Source organism: Dermacentor andersoni, chromosome 1 (assembly GCF_023375885.2).
Source record: "Dermacentor andersoni chromosome 1, qqDerAnde1_hic_scaffold, whole genome shotgun sequence".
Lineage (NCBI taxonomy): Eukaryota > Metazoa > Arthropoda > Arachnida > Ixodida > Ixodidae > Dermacentor > Dermacentor andersoni.
The window spans coordinates 118,197,988-118,210,073 of NC_092814.1; the positions used below are offsets into that span (position 1 = coordinate 118,197,988).

A 12,086-nucleotide genomic window follows, 5' to 3' on the forward strand; every position below is an offset into this window, starting at 1 on the left:
TCAACTACCCAATTTCCTTGTCAGTGATAAATAGGTGAATATATGAGTAATTAACCAACGGTTTATTTCTGGAACTTTCTACGGTGGAAAGCTGGTCCATTCTGAAACACCCACTAGTTTTGAGGTCATATTTGGCTCCAATAGCGCCAAAAGAGAATTAGTGTCTTCATTTTCTATATTTATGCGCTGCAACCCTGCAGGAATGATTGAGTCTCACTGACTCCCTGGCCTCGTTTTTTTTCTTAATTTATTTGTTTAAACTTCATATTATGTTGTAAAGATGACTTGAAAATGAGTTCCATTCACCATAGCTGGCTCGTATTGTGTAGTGGCTGTGGATAACCTTGTGCTGATCGCATGACCACGAGCCGGCGACGTTTTTTTTCAAGTGCCTGCCTTATAATTTTCGATAGTAGGTTACTTGCTTACTATGGTTGCTACGGCTAACGGAGGGTCAGGGTTTGATTCCGGAGAGGGATTACCCACTACCGGCACGAGGAGGTACAGTGACAAATGGCGGGGCTCGTGCGCTTTAACGTAGCTTTTGATATTCTCCTTGATGTCTATTTATGTAAAACGACTCTTTTAATATTCCTATAAGTTTGCCAAACCCCATCGAGGTTTCGTGGCTCTCGACTGTCCAAGTACAGCTTCAAAATATTAGACGCCGAGCTGCCCACTACTAAAAAAAAATCTCTTTATAATGTAGGTGCTTTCTCACAATGTGTGAACACGGCTATGAAGGGATATATTCACTTCTCCGATGTCTGGAGAGAAACGTAGAGTCAGCTAGCGTCTCGCCTGGCCGATGGTTTACATAGAACGTCAAGTCTTGTTTTACAGTGACTCCAATGCGCCATCCTGACGTTCGAATGGATTACTCCCATGAGATAGATAGTTTAGCACATGGTCGTCAGTGAACAGCCAGAAGTGAGGACGTCTGCGTAGCTTCTAGAATAAAAGTGCACCATGGTGTCAGCCAATGCCTCTTTTTCAGCCGTATGTGTAAAGGTCATGACGTTGTGAGAAATTATGAGCAAGCACCAAGGACGAGGTGTTTCGGAAAAAAAGACGATGCAAGGCAGGGGAGAAAGAAGAAGATGCGAGGAGGTTCAAGATGGATGCTTGAAAATAAACGAGTATGTTAATTCGTATTACATGCTTTTGATATCATTGCCATTTTCTGCGTGAAAAACCAAAGTGGCCCACTAGACATTTTTGAATTGGTCATACATAAAAAAAATGCGCCCGTCATCACTGAAATAAATAATTAAAAAAATAAATTATGGGGTTTTAATTGCCAAAAGCACGATCTGATTATGAGGCACGTCATAGTGGGGCGCTCCAGAAATTTGGACCACCTGGCGTTCTTTAACGTGCACCTAAATCTAAGTACGCGGGTGTTTGCGAAATTCGCCCCCATCGAAATGCAGCCACCGTGGCCAGGTACTGAAATAAACGAGCCATAAAAAAATTCACGAATGTTGTCAAAGGCTGTGACACAGTCTAAAGGAGCCCCCTACTAAATAGATAACGTCAAACTATAGCAAGCAAGATTCATTGGTGAACGAGACTGGCCGGGAACAAGAGTAGAAATTCTAGAAGAGTTGTCTGTTGGGCTAGTTGGTCGTCCAGATTTGAAGTAGTAGCTTAGCGCGAATAAAACCACGGACATAAGGAAGACAGCAAATGTAGCAAGGAAGGACAAGCACAGAAGCGCTTGGCCTTGTCTGTCTTCCTTGTGTCCGTGGTTTTATTCGCGCTAAGCTACTACTTCAAGCGTCGAAATGTTGGAATTAAAAAAAAAAAAAAAGAAGAAAGAAGTCCCTGCCAAGAGTTAATCTCAAAGGCTTCTTCCACACAGACAAATCCTGAAGCTCCAAGGCACTGGATGTGAAACAAAATCCATCGTTGATATTATGTTTCTACAGAAAGCCAAAGCTTCATCAGAGAACGAACAGCCTGCTCGCGCGTAGGAAGCTCCTTCTCTGGATAACTTTCACATCTTGTTAGAAATGAAAGAAAATGAAGCTTGAACTTGAAGGTATATTTCTTAAGCAAAACAATTTCAGTATTTCCGCTTATTGTGAACTCATTTGCTGCGACAGCATCACGCTTTCGCAGTCGGCGCAGCCATCTTTGCGATGCGCACAAAGCTGTCTTCGTCCGCTATGCTACTGCATGCGATGGCCACCGAAATCTATGAACAGAAAGGAAAATTGGCGCTGAATAGTGTAAAAAAATAAGCACTTGTGCAGCGCAGAATTTGCATTCATCGCTAATTATACTAAACATGACGTACGGGTGGAGAGATAGTTAATGCAATCTCATTTTCTCAATGTAGAGAAGTGAGATAATGAAATGTTTTAAAGTTACGAAAACTGACGAAGCGCTGCCTTGCTTCTCGTCATTCTACTCAGGTGTTCTCGAGTGATCAGTGAACAAAGAAATGTAGCAGACATGCAAAAGTGTTATTGCGATCGTATTTTGTCCACAGCGCATAAAACGCAAATATTTTCAGTATTCTTACTATAACATGCAGTGTGCAGACGACGTTTGGATTTTACGCATATTGATCTGTTGAGGCACTGCAGCCAAGCCACATCGAAGTTTGCGAAAATGTTCCGGGACGCTCGCCTGCGCCGCAATGTGACGAAAGCAGCCTGCTCCCAATAGGTCATATGAATGTAGGGGCAGACGTGGCAGCCTTACAGTCGAGGTCATTGGACGGCCGTTGTTCGTCTGAATACGACTATCCTCTATTGGTGTTTCTCGTTCAGTTCCTTGCGCGGAAGAAATGCGTCAGCCTGACGCGCAGGGAACTATGCAACTCGGAGTCTGCGCTCCGAATGTGAAGTGTTGTTCGGGAGCTCTTTCGACGCACATCCTGCCTCTTCGAGGAGCAAAGTGCAACTGACGGTGGTCCGAAGAAGACCACCGTCAGCTGCAATACATGCGCATATAATCATGAATTCTGGACCTCAAAGATGTGCGACTTGATGCCGACGCATTTGCCCTCGTAGTTACCGCTAGATCACCGAGTTTCCCTCCCCAAATATACCGTTTCCGGCTTGCTCCTTTGCAGATGCCGCCCATGCCGTGCGCAATGCCGCGACGCCACGCGAGAAGCCGTTCTGCAGGCGCGAGCTTCGCTGAGGACTGCGTCGACGGTCACTCTGGAGTCAAGGTGGGTTCGCTTGCAGACACGCCGTCCGTCGCCGCTTTCCGTCGTCGCAGCAGCGCGGAGACGAGCTCGTGTCAGCGTTGTGGGGGGCGACATCGAAGTGTTGTTGCTCATCATGCCCTGTGTGTTTACTTAAAGGAGACAGTTATAGAATCGCAGTCACGTACATACGGGGTGCTCATTCTTAAGCTTTACAGAATAAAAAAAGAAAATCACCTCCTCAACGTGGCAGTTAAATGAAACGACTGATCAAGCGTAGTGTCATGTAGATAGAATAACAGTGCATGCTTAGCAGTCAGTCTTCCAATACTTAAACAGGGTGTCCCGACTATAATGCATCAAGATATTAAAATATGGAAATGACACGTAGCTGAACAGAACCGAGGTAGTGTTGTTTGCCTTCGCTTCGAGATGTTCGAGAATATTTTTTTTTGCATTCCACCTAATTACATAATTCATCATCATCATCATCATCAGCCTGGTTACGCCCACTGCAGGGCAAAGGCCTCTCCCATACTTCTCCAACTACCCCGGTCATGTACTAATTGTGGCCATGTTGCCCCTGCAAACTTCTTAATCTCATCCGCCCACCTAACTTTCTGCCGCCCTCTGCTACGCTTCCCTTCCCTTGGAATCCATTCTGTTACCCTTAATGACAATCGGTTATCTTGCCTCCTCATTACGTGTCCTGCCCATGCCCATTTCTTTTTCTTGATTTCAACTAAGGTATCATTAACTCGCGTTTGTTCCCTCACCCAATCTGCTCTTTTCTTATCCCTTCACGTTACACCTATCATTCTTCTTTCCATAGCTCGTTGCGTCGTCCTCAACTTAAGTAGAACCCTTTTCGTAAGCCTCCAGGTTTCTGCCCCGTACGTGATTACTGGTAAGACACAGCTGTTATAAACTATTCTCTTGAGGGATAATGGCAACCTGCTGTTCATGATCTGAGAATGCCTGCCAAACGCACCCCAGCCCATTCTTATTCTTCTGATTATTTCAGTCTCATGATTCGGATCCGCAGTCACTACCTGTCCTAAGTAGATGTATTCCCTTACCACTTCCAGTGCCTCACTACCTATCGTAAACTGCTGTTCTCTTCCGAGACTGTTTTGATTGTCGTGTTCATATAGGAGGTTGTGGCCAAGTACTGCACTAGGGTGGCCAATCCTGCTCTGGTGAGGGAGTGCGTTACCGGTTCTGTTCACCGGGATCAGGCCACACTCCAGGCCTGTTAATTACATAATTAGTCTTAATTAATTGCGCGCGAATACATACAAAATTGCCGCGCGTCTGGTCGCTCGAGGCACCTTGCGTGTATTCGCGGGCTTGTTTCACGGTCGGAAAAAAGCTTTTATGTAGCACGTATTGAGCAACAGAAAGCTGTATCGGGAGTTTTTCATGTTACTCTACAATTTTGTTATTGACATTTTTGATATAATTATATTATTTTAGAAGATGAATAATTAATTAAGGCTAATTCTGTATATAGGCGGAATGTAAAAAAAGCTCTATCTCCAAGCGACGGAAAACAACATTACCTTGGTTCTTTTCAGCTGCGTGAAATTTGCATATCTTTAAATCTTGGTGCACGATAGCTAGGGCACAATCTATATAAGAATAGTATAAAACAAGATGTTTCATGGGCCCATATGATTGCGCCAGAAGGCGTAGTCAAACGCTATGTAGCAGATAACAGATCTGACAATTGAGCATTAGTTCGCATATTTTGCATCGTCTTTATAAAAATTATTACACGTGGCATTGTTTTCTCACTGGCTGGCATTCGGTGCCATGCAAGCCCCCATATGAATTGTCGCAAAAGAGAGACAACGGAAGCGACGATGACCAATTGCGGGTTGCATTTCTACAGGCGTACTGGGCCTAGTGAAAACATCGGGATAGAAATACCAAGGAAAACTTAATGAATGACTAAGACGAATAAATTAATCTATGTATGTATAGAGTGAAGATAACACTGCACGACGGTATGCAAGCGCTATGTCGAACAGCCTTGATTTGGGCGAGTCGGTTCATACGAGTTAAACCGCTTCCTACGAAAGGTTTCACACTGCTACTCGTACTTCAGGCTTGTGATGCTGTTTTTGTGAATCTTGTCTTGGTCCCAGTCGCGCTGCATTTTTACCAATTAAGCAGGAACGCACCAAGAAATGTATCAGTGCTGTGCTCGCACTAACGCGCGCTTTTGCAGGTAGTCAGGAATGTGCATTTGAAGCACGCAATCCGGTTGCACCCCATACAATCGGAGAGGATGCTTTCTCTTATTTTAACTGAGAGCTACCGCGCTCGTTAAGCGTGCTAGGGGACGCAGCGACCCCCCCCCCGCCGCCTGAATGCTTTCCAAAAGAAGACGAGCTGTTCTTTTTTTTTTCCCCGGTGCTTTAGTGCATCGGTCTGCTTGGCAAATGGAGAAGCACCACCAGGAGAATGACTTATGGCGCTCGTGAAACCGATATGGAAACCGAGCGCCCGAAGAAAGAATGAAAAGAATAGCAAGTACGTATTGTACGTACATAAGTTGTAACCACTCATTTTGATGCCTCAGCATAGAAACGCGCGCCCTTTCATGATCCCTGTTAGCATGTAACATTCACATTGTGCCCGTACAGTACACCAGGGAAGAGTTGCACAGCCTCAAGAGGCTTGGTAAATTATGCGCGTTTATATAACTGAAAGATGAAGCTCGATCTCGAGAGACGTACACAGGCACAGTGGAGTACATGGAACGCTGTTACCGTAAATCACTGCAGGACGTAGTGTCTGGGACTGCACGAAATTTCTTTCGACTCACATCTGAAAGGCTGCATCGGGAGACTGTGCTCTATCGTGGCCTTATTCTAGAATCTATCGTTTAAAACGATAAAGTAAATGTGTGTTTGCGTATCGTTATGCGCTACGAACGCACGCATTCCTGAGAATCACCTGTCTAAGCACCCTAAGTACAGCGCTATCTAGCTGCATCGTGCTACACGCTTAAAGCGCAAACGGGCGAATCCACGCGGATGCGAGGCACCTATGCGAGCTCAAACAATGTCAATGCTCTGCACGCGTAAGCTTTGACTGCTCCACCCCAGTTACCTTTGCGCCGCACAATACGTTTTGTTCTTCTCCTCGTGCTTTGTGTCAGCGCGTGCAGGCAGGATCCTTTCGAAGGTAACTTCTTACCATTTCTCTCGCACGTCGTTCGCTCTCTGCATCTTCACGATGAAGACCGCGCAGGGGATTGGCCTCACTGCGGTGCTTTTATGGATAACGCCACCGTGCAGTAATTCCAAGGCGCGCACCCCCTTTTTTTCCGCAGAGCACACACTAAACATTTTAAGACCCTTAAGGGTGTAAATCAGTTTGTCGCCAGACGAACACCCTAAGGGTGCTGTTGTCTACACCCTACAGTTCGGGTGCAATTATAGCACCCTAGAGGAAGGGTGTCCAGCAAAATAAATTTAGGGTGTAGGGGTGCATGTCCATATTAACACCCATCTATGTGGGTGTTGGAAGGGTGTACACCCTTTTATTTCTAGTGTGTATGGAAGGCAGTTTCGGCAGTACACGCCTTCAATTACTACTATGTACAGCCACGGCCGCTCGATGAAAACGCACAGGTGCGGCCTGCCGATGCGGCGGAGACGGCGTAGCTCCCCTAGTGTTCCGGGCCACCGCAGCGGCGCCACCAGTAGGGGAGAGCAGCCGGAGATATTTGCGGCGGATCGCAGCGTGACAGCGCAGCTCGCATGCTCTCGCCGCTATTTAAAGGGCGATAATAAATTTTTAATAGTGTTAATCATATTAGTAGGCGTGACTATCGAATGTACCAGGTCGGCGATGTTTCCACCAAAATATAGCAACTGTTCGTTTGTAACTAAAGTGGTTGCTTGAGCTAGTTCGCATTGTGCGCGTCTCTCTGTTTCCTCCTTCCTTGCCGTTGCGCTGTACACTCTCGAAGATGTTCGTTTATGCAACAGTTATTTCTGCGACAGCACAGCCGCTTGTTGACAAGTGGGCTTGTATTTACTGAAGCATTGTGTTTTTCACTCTAGAAAAAAGAAGACGAGCTAGAGCAACGGATAAGTTATAACTGCTTTGTTGTCCGTGTAGGAAAAATAATACTCTGTTGTTGTAATCACAGGCGCAGTACTTTCCTGGCGAGAGGCTTTTGCGCCAGGCGTACAAGTCGCTCAACTGACAGGTTAATATCTCCTGCCCAGTTTGCATGGGACCGGTCGCAAGAGCTTTCTCAGGAAAACTTTGCACACTTCCATGGTACGGCCCTCCGCTCTGCAAGTCAGCTCACGGCATTGCAAAAGGTGCTGAAGAAAAAATTCTATACACCGCCGCTCCTTTATCATCGAAGTGACGCCAATTTCACCAGTTGAATGGCCAACGTACATATATATATCTTTGCAGTGTTGAACGGCAAGGAAGCTTAAAAAGATTTCTGGATCTTACATGGTCATATATCCTTTGCTTGAGCAAGCCTTCCAAATTACACACTCTCTTAGAATGACGTTGCCACATTTAGGCTTCTTCATGGAGATACTGCGGACTTGGTTCCTAATGAACTCAGCAGTCTTGTCGCCTTGTGCAACACCATCGAGTACCTTCGTAAAATAGGCAATGTCCTTGTTCTTTTCAAAAAATTGTGCGCGCTCCTCAGCTCCATCGACCTCTTGAAGTGCCTGCAGTGTAGCGCTCCTTTAAGACGCGCGGCCTTCGCTTGTACGCGGCGCGTTCAAGCGAAGGCCGTTTTTTCAAACTTGAGAGAAGTTTGGCATGATGCATCTGCAAATGATGCAATTTCAGCACAGGTTTCAACCACTGGCTCGGTGTTATTAGACATTACGGTTTCATTGCTGTCAGGCAGTGAGCCGGCCGTTTTGACTAACAACAGGCTCGTCATGTGAAGCAACAGTGCCCGCACATTTTGCCCGTGACTGCGGATCACCCTATCTTCTTTCCAAGCGCGGCCACTTCTTCCTTGGAGCTGACGTGGCCCTCGTGCTCATGTAGCTGTGATAACTGGGGAACACTGTCGGCACCGCACTTGGCAAAAGCACCATCAACTTGGCGGTCGCCTTGTAGTGGCGCTCTGTAAAATGCAGAGCACACACCAATGACCTGTCATTTGGCTGCTATATTGTTCCTTTCCCGCCAGGTCCCCTCCGGGAAATATTTCGCAGCCATGCTGCCCTGCGTTCTGAGTCGCTAGGGAAACTCGTGGTAGCGGATTTGGGTGTTCTTCGAAGCATTCGTCGTACACAGCGGCACGCAACAGTTGCGCGGCATTGTGCCGCAAGCATAGAAGATCACGCAGGCGTGAACTATCTTGAGTGACACTAAACAGTAACGATGCGCGCGAATAAAACAAAAAATTAAAACCACTGAGCTGCGCGCCCTTTTTAATGCTCGCTCCTTCCCGCCAGTGCCTCGCGCGGGCTCTCCCCGACAACTAGCGCCCTCCTCGCGAAACGCGGCGACAACTGTAAACTCCGCTTCCACGCTCTCGCCCATAGACCGTGGCGCGACGCGGCGGGCCGCGGTACAGCGATCCACGTGTAACTCTCGCGTGTGCCAGAAGGTTCAAGTTCGGCTACCAAACGCACCGTCGAACAGCCGGCCTTGAAGCTTCGATGGGCACACACGCACGTATACGTGTGGTTCACATTACATATTAGTAATTCACGGTGTATATTGCAAAACCTGTCTTCGCTGCACAAATACAACCTAGCAAATGTCACTTTTGAGCAGGTATATCAACACCAGCGGTTTTCACGATTTCCAGATCCACATAACATGCAACACAGACTGGTACGATATATGCTGCATTTTCAAGAAAAATGTAAATATATTTATTGCATGCAGCAATACAGAGTACAATATATACATAAATCACACGAAATATAAACATGCACAATCACCAAACACATCGGTAAGTACAAGAACATGTACGTTTCCCACAAAGGTATCTAAAATATATGTATTGATCAAATCTGTTATTAGAGAAGAAACTATGTATAGCAGCACTGAAAGAGCCTGAGTTGACCTCGCAGTGTTTTGGGCCACATAAAGGAATAAATTTTCAGTATAAGGCTCAATGAAAGAAAATTCAAGTTTCGATGCCTTGAAAAAAACAAGGGGGGACATTGCAAAGGTGAATTAGGGGAGTAATTGAAATGCAGAGCAAATTCACAAGACACCTGTTGCTTTGTACACTAATGTAATCGCAAAGCATTATGAAAAGTTTGGAAAGTCGATGTAAGCATAACTGGCCAACATTTTTCGGACTGAAACAATACTTTCCAAGCATAGACGTGCTTTAAGTGAGGTTTAAGTCAGCAGCATTATTGCTAATTTTCTCTTTCCAACAAGATTACTTGAGCACGAAAAATATGTAGAATTTTTAGTGCCTACATAGTTTGTCCTCTTTTGTGAAACGAGAGTTCTCTGTGCTAAAAGTGCTGTGTAGCAGATTTTCTAACTACACTTCCAGTTTGTATAAATTTCCGTCTTGTAACCCGAAGGCACTGGTACATATACAATATGCAGTTTGAAAATAGGTTCTTTTCTTACTATAAATCAAGAGTGAGTATTCCACATTTACTATTGTGTGGGTGCAAGGTGCAGTAGAAGGCCTGATAAAAGCAAACCACTGTTGATTAAACGATTTAGCTGAGCACGAAAGCTGGACAGTGTTTTAAAATACATAGTATATTTCTAAATTATTTGCACTTAGATGCAGTAATACAAGATTAGGGCTTGTTATAGCATGTGAGTATGCAAATTAGCAAATATGGTTTAATAAATTAGCCATACTCCGGTTACTAAAAGAACACAGGCACAGGCAGTCATGTAAAAGTTCAAGTTAAATATCACACTGTTAACATTTGCCAGCAAATGGTCGTATCAAACATTATAAATATACTGAAAAAGGTGCTTTCTTGGGATAGTTGGCAATTAATGTGAAAAAATTACGTACAGCGTCAATTACAAGGACTGCGAGAGACGACATAGACTGCGCTGACTTCCAATAATATTTAATTGCGTTGCCACATTGTGTGTATGTATACAATAGCGGGCATGCGCAGAAAATGAGTCACAAGGGGCGTCTAACAGCAAGTCATTGTACTTAAGGACGTGGTCATCTGATAAAAAAGCATTACAATTTCTATCTCTTGAGATACAAGACTTCACTAGGGTCAGCGTGATAGAGGGGGAACTAACGCACACACTACCCAGTTTTCTGGTGAAATTTGCTTCTATAGTTTCCCGGATGACCTGTTAGCTGTGTCTCACTAGAATTTCCGCATCTTCTAAGAGGGGCTCGCCGTCACAGTCCCGGCGCAATGGATGCCCAAGTGGCCTTGAACGGTGTTATGGACGTTATAGTGCTCTCTTAAACGATCATTTAGGCACCTGCCTGTCCGTCCAACATATTTACTGCCTCAAAGTAGGGGAATATGGTAAACCAAATTCGTTGCACATATCGCAAAACGTTTTCTGTGCCCGACAGAGCAAGAACTCTGACGTGATTTGGGCGCGTTTACGCACTTACAGAGCTTTGCCAGCTTTTCCGGGGTTGAGAAAAGGCCTGTGATTCCTGGAGGTTGCCGAGTCTTTTTTAGCCTATCGGAGACATCATGCACTTACGGTGGCACTGCGAACCTATGTCTTTCAACCGGCTGGTTCCTTGACTGAGCCGGCTCATCACGGTTTGTGCCCCTCAGAAGCTGTTCCACTATGGCTGAAATTAAGGCCAAAGGGTAGTCAACCCTAGAAAGGTGATCACCCTGTGCAGCAAGACTATGTTGCATCTCGAGTGAACAAGATTTATTGAGGCTGTTAACGAGGCAGAACTTGTATACTACACCCTTGTGTATACTACACAAGGGTGTAGTATACACCCTTGTGATAGGGTGTTTTGATCGAAAAGGGTGCTAAAAGGGTGTGGACATGGGTGTAAATGCAGAAAGCACCCCTCTTAACACCCATAGGGGTGTAAAAATGTTTAGTGTGCAGTCAGCTAGGGACAGGAAAAGCCGATTGCACCCCCTTCCCGAACAATCTCTCACGAGCGTGGGAACCGCGCGCGGGCGTGCAGACGTCGGGCGCTCGGTCCAGGGTTGCCAACGATAGCCGGCGGCCGGCAATCTTTATGGGACGGTCTTCCGGGAGAGCTCTGCCGTATCGATCGCCGAGGGGTCTCGTACGCGCACCTGCCGACATTTCGTAAGCAGCCCGAGGGGGCGCGCACGCCACGGCTCCCCAGGCCCCGGATCGGCGGTTCCCTCCTCCTCTTTCTCCGCCCACGCACCGCCACACTTCGCTCTCCCTCCTTCTGCCGTGGCTCCCCGTCGAGTTGGCGCTGTTCAAACAGCGCAGGCCAGTTTGCTTTGCACTTGTCCAAGATCGGACGGAGGGAGTACCGCGGTTGCAGACGATCGAGGCAGGTGTAAGTGGCCGGTCACGAAATAAACCAGAGACGGTGACAAGTGACAGCGACCTGTTGCGCGTCGCTATGTGCGCCTACTTGAGAGGAGCCAGGGGGCTCGAAAAATGCCGCCCTAAAATCTAGTCTACCGCTTTTACGGGTGGAACTCGCGGTCAGTATATACGTAGTATTTTTCCAAAGCTGCTATAAGAGAGATAAGTGGAACAGTTGCAATGGGTTGATTGTGTTCAGCGCTCAAGGTCACGACGCATTGCATTGTTATGCAGGTCTCGGACAGTGAGAAGATATAATGTATGAAGCTAAGAAATTACGTATATGGTAATAATGCGAGTTTTCTTTATTTCTGGTGACAAAGACATTGCAATTTTGCGTCGTTATCAAACGCGTGTGCCTTAGTACAGAAAAATAAACTTGATTTCCGGAGAGAAAGAAGTT

General features: G+C 46.1%; 1 protein-coding gene across 1 annotated transcript in view; it reads left to right on the forward strand.

The window, feature by feature from the left end:
* The window catches only part of LOC126545734 (probable G-protein coupled receptor CG31760), a 211,909-nt gene that overhangs the window by 106,711 nt on the left and 93,112 nt on the right, over positions 1-12,086 (forward strand). The window contains exon 2 of the mRNA XM_050193686.3: positions 3,086-3,187. The gene's annotated coding sequence lies outside the window, so the exon portion shown is untranslated. The remainder of the gene's footprint in view (positions 1-3,085; positions 3,188-12,086) is intronic.